General features: G+C 33.4%; 1 protein-coding gene across 2 annotated transcripts in view; it reads left to right on the plus strand.

Annotated features, from left to right (window-relative positions):
* Positions 1-19,427, plus strand: part of LOC105430660 (lachesin) — a 129,363-nt gene that overhangs the window by 35,314 nt on the left and 74,622 nt on the right. Inside the window, exon 1 of one of the 2 annotated variants that reach the window (XM_089079086.1) lies at positions 16,752-16,895. The exons of the other annotated variant lie outside the window; for it this stretch is intronic. The gene's annotated coding sequence lies outside the window, so the exon portion shown is untranslated. Of the gene's footprint in view, positions 1-16,751; positions 16,896-19,427 lie in introns of those variants that run through there. 2 annotated transcript variants of the gene reach the window in all.

Genomic DNA, 19,427 nt, shown 5'->3' on the forward strand with positions numbered 1-19,427 from the left:
GAAAATCAATAATACTAAAGATTAGCAACGGGTTAAATTAGATTCACAATACTTTTGAAACCGATTTAAACCGACATAAAATTTTCGATATCTTTTATACCATTGATGGATTAACAGTTTTATTGATTTGCAAATAACATTGATTTTTTAGTATTAGAATAATTTCTCATTACTATCGATTTGATGTACTAAATTTCCTTATCGACCTTAATTTCAATCAGATGCAAAATTTGAAACTTCGAAACAATGCTTAATGTTTCTTTCAAATCAGGAGTCAAGTCGGAAGTGTCTTCAAACCGCTCACTTTTACTTCCCAGCGGATCGTCGCGGTCGAAGTATCAAACATACAAAGGCGACCGGTGCACCTGCCAGCCTTTCCGTAGGTTTTCAAGGCAACACCGGATATAACCATACGCGGTTTCACGATTCTCGTATAACTGTTACGATCCGTACGCGCTCCTTGGAAATGCGTTTCTACTTTTTTCCCTTTTTAGTTGACATGAATTTAGTTACGAATAAAATTGCCGCATTATTGGCATCCATTTTACGCATAAAAACGCGTGAAATCTTTTAATGTCATTTCCCATTTTATATTAACAAATAATTATATGTGAAAAAATCAATATATATTGCCTTAAAAGGAAATTATTGGCAATATATATATTAACAAACGGTCTTTAATTTAAATTATTCTTTATTTAATTTATTCTTTAATAACCCAAAGCTATGGAAAATCATGACAGAATGAGACGATCAAAACTTTCCCACGTATAAGTACAGACGGTTATAACGAATGAGAGCTCGTTGATTACATTAGTTAATTGCATTAGTTAAATGAATGAACATAGTAAGAACTATATCTCTCGTAGAACACAAATAAAATGCGCTTCTCGCAGATTTCTCACGTTATTCGATTTCGCACGTTATTCGTCGTTGCGAAAATTTTCTTGTCGTTCCGTGAAACATTGGCGGGTGTTAACGGTGACACGTTGTTTTAACGTGAATTGGACTTTAACGTTCGATTTCTACCGTTCCGGTCGCCATTACCTGTGTTTTAACTTTCGTGTTCTGTGGAAAATGCGGAAAACTTATCGCGTTCCGGATAGTTACTATGCCCAACGAGTTTGCTTCGAAGAAAAAATAGGAACTCTTCAAATAAAAATCTTTGAGAATGTACCATTATCAAATCAGATTGTATTTAAATAAAAATTGAATACATAGATCATATTTTTAGTCCTACTAAAAAAAATGTTACTCTGTCGCCAGTTAAAAAAATCTATAGAAAGAAAGGAGATAGTGGGAATACAAGACACTGTGTGTGTATCTTATTTACATTTCGTTAAATTGTGAGTTTAAATTCTTCGTTCATTTACAACACGTTGCAACATGCTTTTTGTATTACAGGAAAATTTTTTCCCACCACATAAATTTCCCTCTTTCTCTGTTTCTCTGCTTTTTCATCCGAACCATCGTTACGAAACGCGGAAGACCGCGTTTATCTTCCACGTCGGCGGCGACCGCGTTAAACTCGCGTCCCTGAGAGCTTATACAAACATGCGAGGAGGACAAGATATCAAGCAGGATATACGTCGCGCTTTTCCCACCCTCGGATAGGAGTCAACGAGTAAACTTCAAACGTATCGCCGGCTGTTAGCAGCGGATGAAATTGTCTTGCGCGGTCGTGGCCCGATTAGGTGCCGCCGCCTCGCGATGGCAAATGTTATCTATTTAATTTCCTTTTCTCGAGCCTGAGACAAGCTCCCCGGTCCTGGGGGTTTGTTCAACCTCCCAGAAGGGTCGACGGGTATTTTCGCTTCTGTTCTACTACCATCTTCCGTGACCTCGCGAGAGAATTGGACGCCCATTGTATCTTGTCGAAAATTTGCAAGCGTACGATTATTTTAACTGCTCAATGACGTCAAGAACGATAAGCCGCAGTAATAACATCTTTATTTAGACTTATGAGTTGCTACCTTTTCCCTAAAAAATTTTGTCACAGGTAATTATTCAGTGTTTGTTTTCTGTAGAGATGATTGAGTTTGCTGTAGTTAATAAAGACTAACAGCTTTTCCGATATTTGCTTATGAAAATGTATGGTGGAATCGATTTAATCGGTTGGTTGATATTCCGCGAGCATATGCGCGCTCATCGATGTGCACACGTATAGTTTCCGATATTCATTTTGCAAAGATGCAGATCAGGCGCTATTGGCTCTGGCGAAACATTCAATTTTTGCAAGAGATTCGGCGAGCAGACTTCTCTCTCCTGAATATTCGTTTTTTACTTGGGTAAAAATACAGATTTTTTCCACACACGCTATTTGTCTAAGATACGCATGAATTCTCTAGTTTTGTTTTATTAAGTTATTGTTGACAAGTATAAAGTTTAAATTTCGGACATTTCAATCTTCACCACTGTATGAATCTTCACTACTGTAATATTTATTAAAACACATTTACTAAAGGTCTATTAAACTTCTCAAATATTTGTATGTGTATTAATATACTTTTTATTTGCATGTTTTTATATTGTTAAGATAAGCGTATTTTAATACAATTGTGACCTGTCAAAAAGTTATCAGATTTTTTATCTCTTTATTTTTTCAATTTTATTAAAAATATATAACATTCTATAAAAATTATACTTCTTTCGTTTAAAATTGAAAAGAAATATTCAGTATAATTTTTTATCTAAAACCAAGATTTTGCATCAAAAAATATCAAGAGTTCACGTTTTAAAATAAAATAATCAAATAAAATATGTCAAGTTTCATGACGCGATTTAATAATATAATGTTACTTATCAAATATTACATTTGTACAATGCGCAAATACGATATCACGTAACATTAACCGAGAGAACAAACATAGTTTTCTTAAAGATATTCTGTAAAAAGAAGATAAAATTTCAAATCAACTTATTATATGCTACAGTTAAAATAAAAAATTTAATATTCCTTTTACAGATAAAATATATAAATAAGACACTTAAGAAACCTTATTTAGAAACTTGTGTTAAAAGATGTATTAAAAGAAAACCAAATACAAATTTAAAGTCAGTTTTTGAAATGTATCTTTGAAATGTGTACATACACCATATTTCTTATTGATCAGTATAACTCAATGTAGACGGACATTCGTATGGCATTTCGTATGGCAACGTATTATGTGAAGTATTCGGGCAAAGAAGCACGCGGGGGAGCGGTGATTTACTTTACAACCAGGAATGATACAGGGCGGAATGTAATACGACGTCCGAGTCACTATTGTGATAAGTTAATCACGAGTCGGAGAGTGCGGAATTCCAAGGGTAAATTTTCCAGCAGGTATGAAAGTGCTGCCGGATGCGAGCACGGGCGTGTTTACTCTCGGAGTTTGCGACTTGATAATACGCCATTGGCTTGTTATAACGGCGAGCCGACGTGCATCATGACGGCCCCGAGAAACGTCCCGTTGCAATAAGATAGCTTCATCAACTCTACGGTCTACGGATTTGTGAAGCTATTCTTAGTTGCAAACAAAGTGAGTAAAATTTGGTAAAAGCTGAAGGAAAAAAATATTTTTTATAATTAAATTGAATGAGATAATTGTATTGCTAATGTGACACAGCAAAATAGATGTTATTAAAATTTAAAAAAAAAAACATTGTTATAGATAATATTACATTAACTATAATGTATGATAATATAATGATAAATAATATATAAAATAAAATATTAACAAAACAAAAAATTATTTTTAATATTATTTATGGAAATATTTGAAGCGTTAATGAAATTTTTAAAGGTGATTATCAGAAATTCTCTGGATGCAACTGGATAATAAAGTTTTAGCGGTGCGAGTGACAGGTGTTTTTCGTAATAATACTAAAGAGTTATAACGTTACTAGGCAAGTTCAATTGATTGTTCTTTGACGTCCCTGAGAAGATCGCTAAGCTGAGCTATCTTTCGGAATTAGTTTCCTCTTCTGCAAGTTTCAACGTAATCGCGGATATTATTTTCCTCGGCACTTCGGAATATTATTTAAATTGGAATTACTTTTCTCATTATAACCCAGCCAAGGGGAAAATCTCTTTTCCCGCCGACTTTACTTTTGCCATTCTCACCGTGGGAGAAAAATTTTATCCGCGACAAGTGACAACGCGATGGCGGACCATCCGTTTTTCGGTCTGTCATCATGATTTTGATTTTACTCACCATCGATATTTCTAATCGGATGCATTCTTTCATTGTTGGTTAAGAATGTTGCACATATAAAACAAAATTAATTAATATCCTAATGGATATTGCAGTAACTTTTTAATTAACTAGTTTAATCTATATAATGACTTTTTTGAAATGTATTTATGTTACATTACACAAATCTTTTATGTTGATTTGCTAGTGATAATAAATAGAAGAGATATTTCTTCTTTTTATAAATCTCTAACTACATAGACTGGATTGGAAGCAATGGAAAGATGGATATAATCTAGTTAGAAAAATAAATAGAAATACATAAGATAGTTTATGTACATACAACATCAAAGAATAAAATGCAACATAAAAGAATATAATACATGAAAGTGGATAATCAGTAATATTTTTTTATATATATGTACAATTGTACATAATTGAAGATAGAAAAATTCTATTTCAAATTGAAGTAGTCGTAAATAAAAATCCAAATTAGAATCTTAGATATATTTTCTTGATCTCGCGTGATTGCATAATTGTAGATTGGTGTCTTAATTTAAGATAAAATCTGATTAGATAGGAGAATAAATAAAAAAAGATAAATAAATATATATAGATAAGAATATGAATAAACAAGAATATGCGAAAATAGAAAAGATTAAGAATTAAATAGAAATTAGAAATATATAATATTATACAATTTCATATTGTGTATTTCTACAATGTAAGTGTTTTTACAATGTAAGTTTAGAATGGATAATTTTTATTTAAATTACACGATCAATATAATATAACAATATATAAGTTTATATATTGTTATATATAATTATAAATCAGTTAATAAATGTATAATATATAATTAATCGTCATTTATTGATATATTTGAAAAACAAATGTCTGTTATGTAAATTGTGGTTTTTGTTTTATTATAAAAGTTTCGAATAATTGGATATTAATACAATACGTCACTACAATAAATGTATGTAATTCAATTATAATATAATTAAACATTTTGTATTATATTAAATTACTTAACTTAACTAAAATTAAATTGTATATTATAAATTACACGATATATAAATATATTGTATAATAAAAAATAATAAAAACGCATTGGAAGAAAAGATTGTCGATTAAAATGGGTAGGACAATGTGAATCCTTTATACGTTAATCTATATTTTTATCAAATAAAATCTAGAACCTGAGAATAAGACTAATTTAATTTTAAAAAGATTAAAGTCACATAACAAATTTAACCTTTATATTTATACTTGCGATAATATCCAGTAAAAACAGAGTAACTCATAGAAAAGGATTTCTTACATATTTTTATAATTATGTTTTAAGAAATTAGAGCATGTGATTAACAATTAAAAAATTGCGCACATTAAAATTTTAAAATTTTATATTTAGTACTTTACATTTCTTTTATTTTTATACTTAAATTTTATAAAATTTTATACTTAGTATTTTTTAAGGTAAAAACAAATTAATTTTTTATTTTTTTAGATATAATCTATTAAATATTATTAATATTTATTAAATGCGTTTTATTATTGTATTTATTCTCAAAACGCGCCGATATTTTTTTTTTGTTAGTTTTGTCATCTATTCATACTCATATTTGAATTTTGTACAATAACGCTGATTTTACTTAAGAAATTGTTTTCTTATGAAAAAAATTACTATTAAATTATCTAGGATTTTAAATTTAACAATTTGAATATTTTAGTTATTTTTTCTTTTAAAGCAAGTTTCGATCGATTTTTAAATCAGTCAGTGTATGTAGCTATCTTAATATAATTAAATTAATTAAATATCAATTGACTATACGAATTTAAATATTTTAAAATCATGAAGCTAGAAGCAATTGAAAAGTTTTTATGTTCTTTTTATTCCTCTCATTTATTTTTGAATAGAAAGAAATATTGATATATCGAGATTATACATATAGCATATTCAGTAATGCTTAAATATTGACTCCATCCGTGTCTTTTTTTTTTAAATCTTTAAACGAAGCGATCAAACTATTTAATCCACTCTGTTGAAAATATCGTAATGAGTTTTCTTTTATTTGTATTTAGTGTAGAAATGTCATTTGTTAAAAGCACTCTGATTATAAAACATAATATATCTTAAATATATATAAGTGCTTTAAATTACAAAATATAAGATTAGAAATTTTATATTTTATAATTAAGAAAATCTGTGATTTAGAAAGAATACGCAATACAAAAGTGACCATTACATTACTTCTCTTGCTATAAGTACTAAATTAATTATATTATTTCTTATTCATATGTATTAATCTTACAAATTTGTGTACATATTATATTAATAATCGAATTTTAATATGGTATTTGAAATTCTCTTACGCGATATCGAGAAATGCTCGGTCGACGATAATATATAATGCACCAGTTACTGAATAATCATAAGCGCACAAAGGATAGAGAGAAATAGGAAATAGAATTGCATATATAGTATTACGTCGGAAGCAATTAAAAGACGATTGATGAGTATATATTGAGATTATTGTCACTAATGTGTCAACTGCGTTATGTCTCTCCATTGTTGATATGCATTATTTACCCGGTATATCGATGCGATGCGAGTTACGTTGCGACGTGAATATTGTTTTGCGGCTTTTCTTGACCAGCCCTTCGTGTTTTTGTTGCACGTTGATTTATGAAGTGATGCCAGCAACCAAAACCGAGGCGCCGCTCATTACAAACACGCATGCATCAATGTATTAATGCGAATGGGTACCTAAATAAATACATATACGTGTCACGGTGCGACATAGTAAATTGCATTTCTTGAATGCGAGCTGTTCGATTAGAACACGTATAAGAAATACAATAAATTAATCTCAGAAAGATGAAATCTTCCTTTCATAAGAGATTATATATTGTTATATATTATTTTAATGAAAATTAGATAATTTTACTATTAGTTCTTTTATTATTACTTTTATACTTTTATAATTTTCGAAAAAATTATTTCTTCCTCGTTCCAGTTTTAATAATATATAGATTATAAAATCGCATCGAAGTTATGACCTTCCGGCAATTTTGTCTACACCTGCAATTTTCACAGTAATTCTGTTCTGATATTGATGAATTCAACACGTCGGTCACGCATGTACGAGGATGATCATTATAATTCCGTTAAACGACGATAAATGACGATCGTGTTAAGTGACGTTGACTCTGTTTTAATAATTGTCACGTGTTTGGTGTATCGGATACTGAATGCTATTACCTTCATTTGTCAGACAAAATGCCAGAATGCCAAAGTGACCTGTTCACACAAATATCTCTTAGAAAAATTAATTATTTAACAATTATAAATAAATTACTTTTAGAGACAGGAAAGACTTCTATTTTTATTTTTCTCAAATATTGCTGCATTTCTTTTGCTAATTTATTTTTATTTTAACCGAATATAATATAATAATAAAAAATGAACATTTTGTATATATATATATATATATATATATATATATATATATAAATTAAAAATTTTATAATCATAGCTATTATAATCATAGAGTCAAAAACTTTTTTGCGCTAGACAACAGAAAGCGCTAATTTTAATATTGATATTTTTTATTTCTGTTTACTCCTGTTTTGAAAAGAACAAATAAAAAAGCATTTATCTAACACTTATATGTTTCATTAAATTTGTTTTTATATACTCGATCTGCATCATAATGAAAATGAATTTTTTGTATTACATCAATTTAATCAATGATATATTTCAATTTCGATTATAGTCCGCGAAACTCTTCGTTTAATTAATATTGGGATGTGATTAATTAAATATAGCGAACAGCGCCAAGGCAAAGCAGAGAGTTAATCACGGATAACAAGGTCGACCTGAGATGATAGAAGAAAGGAATAAGCCGGATAATACTGCCGTTCCGAAGATGGTAGTTTCTTAATTATTGAATTTACGTATATATATATATATATATATCGATATATATGTCGTAATATATAACATTTCGCAAAGGTTTTGTCTCATTTAAAGAGTTATACACCACAAATTTTTATTCTTATACTTTATTCTTAAAATTTTTTAAAATAAAGTTATATATATTATTTTTTTTCGATCATTTAATATTCGTAAACTACATTCTTTTTATATTCTTTCATTTCACTTTTAAATAAATCTAGATCATTTACTGTAAAAAATAATTTTATAAACATCTGTGCAGAAATCAAAATATAATTTTATAAAATAAATAATATTAAATAATTATAATTTTATAATTTAATTATTTTCATTAATCAATACTGAAATAAACTAATATATTAATTATATTATTTTAATAATATTTAAAAAATTTTAATTAAATTCTTGAAAAATATATTTTAGATTAATCAAGTAAAAAATAGCACATTTATTTCTGATGAGCTTTTATAATCAAAAATTTTTTAAATAGTTTATACAGAATAACATTTTAAGTTTTAGTTTTAAGTTTTAAACTATACAAATTATAGATACGATTTTATTATTTGGAATAGAAAAAAAAAAGAGAAAGCGATCATTTTTGATGTCACAAAAGTATGTAGTATCCTAAAATGGAAGTAGTTTCTGTTTTGGAATGGCGCGTGTCGTTCACGGTTTTACGACATCGTGAGGAATCAGGTTAACATCTGACACAATGCTTTCGGTCTTCCGATAGGATTTGTTTCGCATCACGACAAAGAAGGCAACAAAATTTATATTATGATTTAGAAAAGGCGTTTCTTGTTTGACGAGAATCAGCGGATTTCCTATAATTATTTCTTGCAACCATGATTATAGTCAGTAAAGAACAGAGTGATGCTTTAGAAAGGTATTAGGAAGATAAAGTATCCTGGAACGTATAAAATATAATATCTTCTCTATAAATTTCTGGTTACATCATATTCGTGTTCTTTTAGGAATCACTGATCTGTTTATTATCGCATAGCTTCCATGAAAAATAGAATATATTTAAAACGCTACAAGCCGGGTGGCGGCGATTACTTAAATTCTCCCAAGTAAAACGAAAAGTTTCGTAACGAGGCAGGTCTTGAAAATTTTTAACTATTACTGTAATGAAGTTACTGCAGTGAAGCCGCGGGGTCGAGTGTATCGGATAGCTTACATGCTTCCAATAACAACGAACTTTCGTTTCTGTGAGGCGTGGTAAAGCAGAAGTAATGGGCCCCGGAAGACTTCTTAAGGTAGCTTAAGGTTTATCACAGTCAAGTGAATATTTAACAACTTCCCGGGGAAAAAGCTTCTCAAAGTGCACGGCGCGTAAGTTGCAACGAAAAGATTCCGATTTGCTGCCGTTACATTTATCTGATGCATTTTTTAACAATATTCGAATTATATCCGTAAGATGTATTTTTTTATTAATAATTTTACATGATATATTTCTTAATGGATTTTAAATGCATATAGAAGAGAATATTTAGAAAAATATTACATAAGTAAATAAAAATGTGTAATAAATTAATTGCAAAATTATTATAAATTTATTTCGACATTTTTGAAATCATCTCATACACTTTCTACTTCTATTTTCCAATTAATTTTATATATATATATATATATCTTTTAATGATGATAATATAATGCCAATTTTGTAATGTAACCATTATATAGTGTAATTTGATCTAACGTATATTGCTGACTTTGTGTTTGAAATTGGCTTCATGTAACGTGAGCTTGGAAAGCAACGAAGAGTTTATCCGTAATCGTAAGAGAGACGTCACAGCGGAAACACGGCACGGAGTCGCGCTCGAACGAGAAATAACGGCGAAAGCCGGAATCAGTTCTTCCTCCCGAGCGGAGTCGAACCCGTTCCGATAACCGGTAATGTTTCCCCTAATTTTTTGAACGCAACCGAAGAACGGACCGGAGATAACGCCGCGGTCGGTCGGTCGAAATGACATACGCGACACGTCCTGCGGCTTACACCAGCAGCAGCCGCCGCCTCCCCGGTATAAGAACTCGTAAGATAGTTGGCCGCGCTCGCCCGCTCGGCCGCGGGCGCCGGCTCAATGTACCAGAGGAAATCGCTGACTTATGGCTGCGCCGGGGAGTCATACCTTTTTTCATAAACCCCCAGTCAACCCCAACCTCGCGACTCTTTTACATTGTACCCAGATTTCAGCGATTAATTTTCCCCATTGTGCCGTGGCGCGTCTCTCGGCAGCCAAGCTTTCCTCTTTCTCCTCCTCCTCCTCCTCCTCCTCCTCCTCCTCCTCCTCCTCCTCCTCCTCCTCCTCCTCCTCCTCCTCCTCCTCCTCCTCCTCCTCCTCCTCCTCCTCCTCCTCCTCCTCCTCCTCCTCCTCCTCCTCCTCCTCCTCCTCCTCCTCCTCCTCCTCCTCCTCCTCCTCCTCCTCCTCCTCCTCCTCCTCCTCCTCCTCCTCCTCCTCCTCCTCCTCCTCCTCCTCCTCCTCCTCCTCCTCCTCCTCCTCCTCCTCCTCCTCCTCCTCCTCCTCCTCCTCCTCCTCCTCCTCCTCCTCCTCCTCCTCCTCCTCCTCCTCCTCCTCCTCCTCCTCCTCCTCCTCCCTTCTTCTGCTCTCGCTTCCTCATTCTCCATTTCGCTCTCTCGCCGTCCTCTTCACTTTCCTCGTCTCTCTTTCCTGTATAACCCTCCTGCGACCGCAGCTCCCGTTCCATCCCTTACCAACACATCCCGTTTGCCTCTTCACAGTCGCTCCCAGACCGCGGTCCGCATTGTCATTGGCAAACAGATCTCAATAGCGGTATTAAAAGTATCCGCTCTAATGGAACCCGGTATATTCAGTCCAACGAAAATTCCCCGCGCTAGGAAAGAAGTCGATCGTTGCACAGCGCGAACGTGGAGCGCAAAGATTTCTGCCTACGCAAGGGTAATTGAACGTCATTACTGCGTAAAGCGGCTATTTTTCGAGAATCGAGAACGGACATAAAATATTAGTCACTTCTTGACCGTAGTGATCTCTTAGAGGAGGTGAGCTTCTCCTTTCGTCAATTCAGTAATGGTATTGCGTTGTTTTGCGGAAAAGCGTAGTCGATAGTCCTCCGTCACATTTTCAACATTTCTCGCTCATTCTCAACAAAGAAGGAATCCACCGTTTCTCTAGCATCTCCACCTGGGATTTTCTCTACATCTTCTCTCTATAGTTTCCAACTTTTTCGAGGCATTAAAGCGATCTGGACGTAAAACTGAACAGCTCTCTCTCTCTCCTTCTCTCGTTCTCTTTCTTCTGTTGTTAAAAAAAGCCGAATAGCTTGAAAAGTGTGTCGTGTCGGCGCTGCGACATTCGGTCGTATCTTAACATTTACAGCGTCGCGAAGTATTATTTCAACGCGCACAACCGGTTGTACCACGCGACTGGAAACTGCACGTGTATTGTTTATATTTTATATAAAACGTAGCGTTTTGTACACGTATACACACGTATGCATATAAGCACATCACACGTGCAAAAACGTGTATATATAACATTTTATACACACGCGCGCGCGCGTGTGTGTGTGTGTATGTGTGTGTGTATATATTACACCGTATAGTGCGAACGGACATGGGCGATTATGGCGGCTTATCGCCGCAGGACGCAATACCGAAGTGTTCCATGGAGTATACACATACATATATATGTATATATAACTATTGTTTCCACCCTCTTCTGGAGAACGTCGGGGCTATTGTTTAGATTTTTTTGCAGTGATCGCGATGACCGCAATACGCGACGAGAACCCCCTCGACATGGTTTGTGCACAACGAATAAAAAGTGAGAATCCATCCCATTTCTATTATATGAGACAAGATCAACAGTTTCTATGTGTTTTTCAACAGTAAAAACTTTTACCAAGTGATTTAAAATATTTCTTTCCATCATATTGTTTTAAATCATATTTTTTGCATAAGTTATTATTATGATTATATAATATTAAAGAAAAAGAGAGAAAAAGAGAGAAGTATGCTAAGAATTCTAAATATATATCGATTGGAATATATATTAAAAATATCTTCTAGATAAAACAGAATCAAAAATTCCAATGTAATTTTATTCTTTTCATGAATCAAAAAAACTTTGTATTTAATATATTTTTTTCATAAAGATCCACATGTTTTATTTTTAATTAATTAATTTTTTTATATCTATTTTTATATCTATTCTATTTTTTACATGTATTTCATGTAATTTACATTATACAAAAATTTCACTAACAGTAAATATCATAGATAATTCTATGCATGAAATATGATTTTTTTAATAATAAGAGTAATACTATCTCGTGGCAAAAGAAAACCATCATTGAATCAATCAAATGAAGAGAAAGTGTGAAAGCGATTTATCAATAATTTATTATCAATAATTTATTATTCTTTTTTATTTATTTCTATTTTTTTATATGAAAATAATCACTTTGTTTATAAAGACATATAATACGTATAGTATATAGTATAGTAAATCTAATATAATAAATCTTCACGTAATAATATAGTAATTAATTTTTTGCGAAAGTAATAGATATAAAACATTTTTAAAAGAATTTTCAAAAAAATAAATATTAAATTTTGGATGAAATACTTTGATAAACAATTTGTTCTAGCTTTTTTTTAAAGTTATTGATAATAACTTTATATATTATACACATACACAAGTACACACACACACACACACACACACACACACACACACACACACACACACACACACACACACACACACACACACACACACACACACACACACACACACACACACACACACACATATATATATATATATATAAACATTTTCATATAATATATTGTAATAAAGTACAATATAATACAATAAAGAAAAATAATTTGTTTTTAAATTATTAATTATGTTATATAATATGAATTATTAATTTATTTATTTTTATTAATTTTCTAATTAGGATATCTTAAAAGAATCAGTTTTCACAACATTTTGTCAAAATACTCATTCATAGCATATATATAAAATCATGAACTAGACATTAAAAACATGAAAGTAATTTTAGGAATGACAAATGAAAAAAGCGAGCTAGGAAACTACGATGAATAAATCATTAGTGAGAATGGAAAATTACGATGCTATTAATTGATTGACACGCGATATTCCAATTAAAAATATCGAACGCCGACGATTACCGAAACGTGAAACGCTGGCAATTCATATCATGAAATATATATAAATGGACGATTTAAGTTTGTTTTGATGCAATAGTCATTCATAGATAGCTTATTACAAATTTTATAAATAGCATAGTAATTGTCTCAAGATATTTTTGATATTTTTCGATAACTTACCATCTCATCTTGGTAGGCAATTTTTATCTCGCTATCCCAATTTATTTTCCGTGTCTTTGACAGATTCTAATTTAATGACCTTCATGTAATGAATGGACGAGAAAAACAGTATTTTCGTTAAAAAGTTGTAAATTCGCACAACTCTATTTCCCGATTTCTTCAATTTTGTATCGAGATCGTTGGTGAAGCGGTCAATTATAGTCGAATCATAAGGCAGTAATCGCGATGAAACCATAAATAGCGTAATTGTACTTGGGATTTCGTGTATCTTTCATGTACGCTATTACAATCGATATCCCGTCTGTGTGTGGATAGTAGCGTGGAGAGTAGCGCACCATAAAACCGGAAGATCTCGTCGAGATTGAGATCGTAATATTGCCGGCGTCGAGCTGTAGTCGGTAACACGGGATTTACATACCCACCGGTGAAGCGTGCTGCATGTAAACATTTGTCGTAACCCGATATTTTCGTCTGCCGTTAATCCGCGAATAAACCTCCTTAAGCAACGTTTATGTCCAAATGTTAATTTCGCTTAATGATTGAGCACTACACATTCACAGAAACTATAATTGTAATTTTAACAATTCTAACAACACAAAGAATTAAAACAATAGTTTCCTTCGCGATGATGTCAAGCGTTATTTTGCATATTACAAATCTAATTTCAGTGTTTTTATGAAAGAGATCTTATTTCGCGAAGGATTTAATTCTCTCTTCTCAATATATATAGTAAGAGATTAGCATTATCGCGTCATCTTACAATCAACCCCCAACTATATCTTGTCCTCGCAGTTCGTAGTAACGAAGTACGTAATATGCAACTCACATCGTTCCCGTTTGCAGTCGTGATGCATTAGAACTTAACGCGGCATGCCCAGTCGCATGCAACGGCAGTTTGTTAATTAGGCGAAGCAGTCCTTTCTTACACATCGGCCCAAATCCTCAGAGTCCCGGGGATGTCCCTTAACTCACCCCGACGCAGCCGGAGGCTCTTATGCAAACCGCAAAGTCCGAACTATCCTGTGAGAGCTTATTATGGCCATTTACCTTTCCGTTTAAGAGGGTGTACCGAAAATTGTCGTAAACCCCGAAACGATGGTGTCGCTACTCCGAGAACGACGACTCGCGTTGGAGAACGCCGTATACAACGCGTCGTGTCTGTAATAAAACGAATCCCCGAAATTACGCGCGAGACGACAAAGAGCCAGTTCTGGATCCCTCATGAATTCCTCACGGCAGTAGATGAGAGTGAACGAACATAGAACGTGAGAGAGGAAGGAGGACGAAAAGAGAAAAATAGACAAAAAGAGAATTCTGGAGAACAACATATGACTATTAAAAAAAAAAAAAAAACATTTTCATAATGTTATAGTCCGCGTAATGCATGATACTTGCATACTGAAATAAACGATAAACAAAAAAATAAAAAACGGAGAAAAAATATTAGGTGATACACGTACATCACACTTATGTGTTTTGTTGCAAAAAATGCAAAAATGCTTAGAAAAGTTTATTTAAAACATTTTTTTTATACTGTATTAAAGGGAAATATGTTTAACACGAAAATAAATTACAATTTTTATTATTAAATAAAATTTTTAATTATATTTCTGTTATGAAACAATAAACTCGAAACGGAAGCTATTGGCCAGTGAATAAAATTTCCAAAATTTTTAACACCGTTTACTTAAGAAATATTATATTGCAAGTGAATTATGAGAGCAGAAAGGAAGACTTTATTGCACAATCGGTCGCATCCGCCGTGTAATAAAGATAAAGTTTAAAGGGAAAAGTTGTGCCGGCAAGGGGGGAACAAGTAAAGGAGGTGAAGTTTTTATATCGTCCCGGTTGTGTAATATCGGCCGTTATAATTACGCGTTGCCGCTTTCAAAGGAGCCATTTAATTACTATCATTAGGTATTATTTCCTAGATCTTGTTGCATCTGTTTCGTATTTAACGAAGAAGGTATAAAGTAAGACACGATACACCGTGTGCAGAAAATTTTGTCGAACTTTTGAGATAATCAATATTGTAATCCTGTTCTGACATGTTGAATAGTTGCGGTAAAAATAAAATCAGATTTGACACCTTCAGTATCTGACTCGTGTATTATTACAAGCAGAATGTCAAAATTTTTCCACGACAAAAACGACATGTTTTTGAAGTTTTACAATATGAAAGAAAAAGTAGTTTTACATCAGAGAACATCTGGTGTTTCAGGAAGGCATAATGTATTTTATAAAAATTCATATGAAAGTTCTGAAAATATATCGAGTGTCTCAGACTTTGCGAATTAACTTTAATTAAATTTTACTCAACAAAAGTTTATTCACTAACATAATTTTTCTTCATTATTTTCCTTAATTTTCGGACCAGTAATGTAGACTGTCTTTCTCTCTCTCAAATTAAACCTTAAATTAAAATTGTATTGAAAATTGTTTTATAAATTTATAAATGCAATTTTATTAATTTGCATTAATGTAGTGTAACGTTTAGTTTTGGCCAGTAACATTCTCATTTTTAAGGTAATTCTATGCAAAGCATTAGCAAATAATGACAATAACATTTAAAATTCAATTTGAATTGAATTGCATGTAAAATCGATGACATAAACCATTGAACTTTTAAATTATTTTTAATTTGAGTACTTAAAATTTGAAAATATCGCTTTTAACTTTATGCTACAGAAATGAGTAAATGATGCAAATATGTACTACGGAAATACGAATAATGAAAGAATTAAATATAAAATATAATAAAATGGAACATAAAATGATTTCAATTTTTGTTTCTCTTTCTTGTTCTACTTTTTCGCATGCATTTAAAAGATCGAAAATTTATTACGTAAAAGATTATATTTTCTCTTGAAATTATACCTGCTCTAAAGTAAGGCATTTAGATCTTTAGAGATCTCGAATCAATAATTGAAAATAAATTCACAACAGTGACAATTTCTTCGATGCAAATATGCGGGTAAAGAAAATAGATAACGAGAATCCAAAGAATGGAATGTCAGAAACGAGGGGAGGGGGGAGAGGTTGAAAAGGGAGAGAGCTTTGGTGGAAACTTAAAATTCGCCAAGATAATATTTCGATGATATGCCGAACGGCGTCACAGCTGCGGCGCACGAGCAAAGGTTCCCGGTCGCTCGGCGTCATACAAGATTGTTAAAGCTCAGACCGGCCGGAGGCAGCGGCGGCGGCGGCGGCGGCGGCGGCGGCGGCGGTGATGGTGACCGAGAACCCAGGACGGCGTCGCCGAAGGAAGGTGCAGGGAAGGCTAGTAGTGAAACAGCTGGCACATACTGGCGACAGCCCGCCCGTCACTAACTCAACCTGGATACACACGCGCCACGTGCGCCAGATACAAACTTCATTGATGTTGGACGAAAAGAACGAGCGGGACTTCCGGCGTATAGTAAGTCTCTTGTCCGGGAGGCAAGACTCTTTAATCCATGAGCGTAGTTGGACGGGCGTAGTCACGATCGAATTAGCGGATTCTGATTAATGACGTTTAAACGATAATCGCGGTCGAGTAAGTTTTCTTCCTTTCTGTCGAGGTTTAATCAATAACAAGATTATCGCGACTAAAACACAGCGCCATGCGTCAAAGCTACCTTTTTCTTTTTCTGCTCGGGTTATACATGCACGCATCAAAGAAAGTTTGGAGACGCTTTATTATCCCTGCACCGAGGTGACGGCGTCATTAATTATTCCCGCTAATGAAGCATGTCTGACTAATAGCTGCCTAAGCAAGATTGACGTTGGTGAATCCCGGCCACTTTTTCCTTAATAGAATCAGAATTCTTCGTTGAGAGCAGTTCTTGACGAAAGAAATTTAATAATTAACAATCGTGTAATCGATGAAACATTAACAGGAAATTAATCGATACTACCAATGTCAAATCTATTTTACTATTGTATTATTATTACCATTTCTATCATGTTCTATCATGTTTCTATCATTCATCTATTATATCATGGTCATGTCTGTGATTTAATCTATCTCGTAATTATATACGATGGTAGGAAGAACGTAGAAATCGAACGAGCGTTCAAATGTTCACCGAAACTCGATTTCGCGGCTAGCAACGAAACAAAGCTCTCGGACATGTCCATCACGCGAATTGTTCGCGAGTGGTAACACTTTTCCTTCGATTTCGCGCGTGTCTATCTCGCGATTCTCTCCTCCCTTTTTTCCGCCGCCTCTGAGAGAAAGCGTTGACAACGGTTTTTGCACGCGGACGCAACAGCACAACGACACAGCCGCGCCGAATTATCGTCATTTTTCGTCATTTTCCGCGGCCGCCGTTTGCCCGTCCGAAAGTGTCGTAAAATACATTGGAAAAAACGTTCCTCCGTAAATACTGACGAGTGTGACCACGTGGACCGTGTCAGCTGCGCGCCCTATGAAATCGCCGGCGTACACAAAATACGCGTCATTCGGCGACACAAAACTCATAATTTCGCATCGTAACACTCGCTAATCAGTCTGATCAAGATTTAATTTCATTGGAGAAAGAAATATGAGCGAACGCTGATAATGTCGGAAATTTTTATTCTTTTTATTCTTTGACGTAGAAAATCTCTTTTACGCGTATTTAGCTATCTCCCTCGTTTTAATACCGTGTTCGACGACAAGAATAATGAGATGCATACTATACATATTTTCGTTCATAATTTAATATCTGCATTTTTGTCACTTTATTTTTATAGACGCTATTCACTTATTAAGATAATGTAATTTCACACGCAACAAAAGAATTATTGTTGCGCGCGTGTATTTTTTTAAAATATAAATTATAATGTACATTATATTACACGGAATATTTTGTCTAAAATCTCGAGAAATCGCGTATCTTTGAAAATTTTAACAGATAAACAATATTACTGTAAAAAAACTTTGTATCTAGAAAAGCAAATTTTGTATAACATTTAAAAAGCTTGTTAATTAAAAGTTTTATATCAATACGTTAAATTCTACAATTGCATTTTTAGGGAGTACGTTATACCTCTTTGTGTATAAATAAAAAGAGCTTAATTATCTGTCTCAAGAATCCACATTTACTCGCGACAATTTAATATCCCATTGTTATATAAACTAATTAAAATCTTGTCACGTTAAGAAAGGAGCATGCGCGAAGTAGTGGTATTAATTTTCTCAGTTTGCACGCTTTTGTAGTAAAATTATATAAAAGTCAAACGTAAGACGTAACTTCATAATATTATGCAAGAATTCAAAGGCTAGAAATTAATTTGATACTCTGGAACGCGAGAACAACCAATATCCTACAATTTCGAGGTAAAAGGAGGAATTTCTTACATGATAAACTCATGATAGGTGAATCAAGTTTTACACCGAAAATTTGCGCGGTATCAGCATATTTTTAGTGTAAAACTCAATTCATCCTTCATATGGACTTTATCTCCGAGTAATATATTCTTTTAGCTGCGAAGAAGGTTATTTCAACGGTTAATCGCTATTCTTTCGAGAAGTGCAAGTTCGTAGTAATCCGATTTAGCCTTCAATCCCACTCATTTGTCTTTACTACGATGTTTTTTTTTTTTTCCCCCTAGCTATCGACTCACACTGAACGACAATGGTTGTACTTGTTTCACAGTATTGAATTCGCATCAAGAACCGAGACCAAATGCGTTGTAGAACAAGTGAGACAAGTCTCTTCGTTTCCCGTTCGATCTCGTCGATGCATTTTTCTTAGGGCTTTTCCCATTTGCCTCTCGCGGTCGTGCTTTGCGAATTTCTGAGGGCGCGCGGACAGCGGTATATCCACCCCCGTTTGTGGATCCGAATCCGCGCGCGCACGTAGGATAGACAGTGCATGTACATGTAGACAGAAGTTATTCGGGGGTAACATCAAAGAAACTTTACAGCGAGGTCGGTGTCGCTTAACTCGTTGCGACGAGGTTGCATAGACGCACTCTCGCTGCC

The sequence above is a fragment of the Pogonomyrmex barbatus genome, unplaced genomic scaffold (genome assembly GCF_055798465.1).
Source record: "Pogonomyrmex barbatus isolate J1 unplaced genomic scaffold, ASM5579846v1 scaffold3, whole genome shotgun sequence".
Classification (NCBI taxonomy): domain Eukaryota; kingdom Metazoa; phylum Arthropoda; class Insecta; order Hymenoptera; family Formicidae; genus Pogonomyrmex; species Pogonomyrmex barbatus.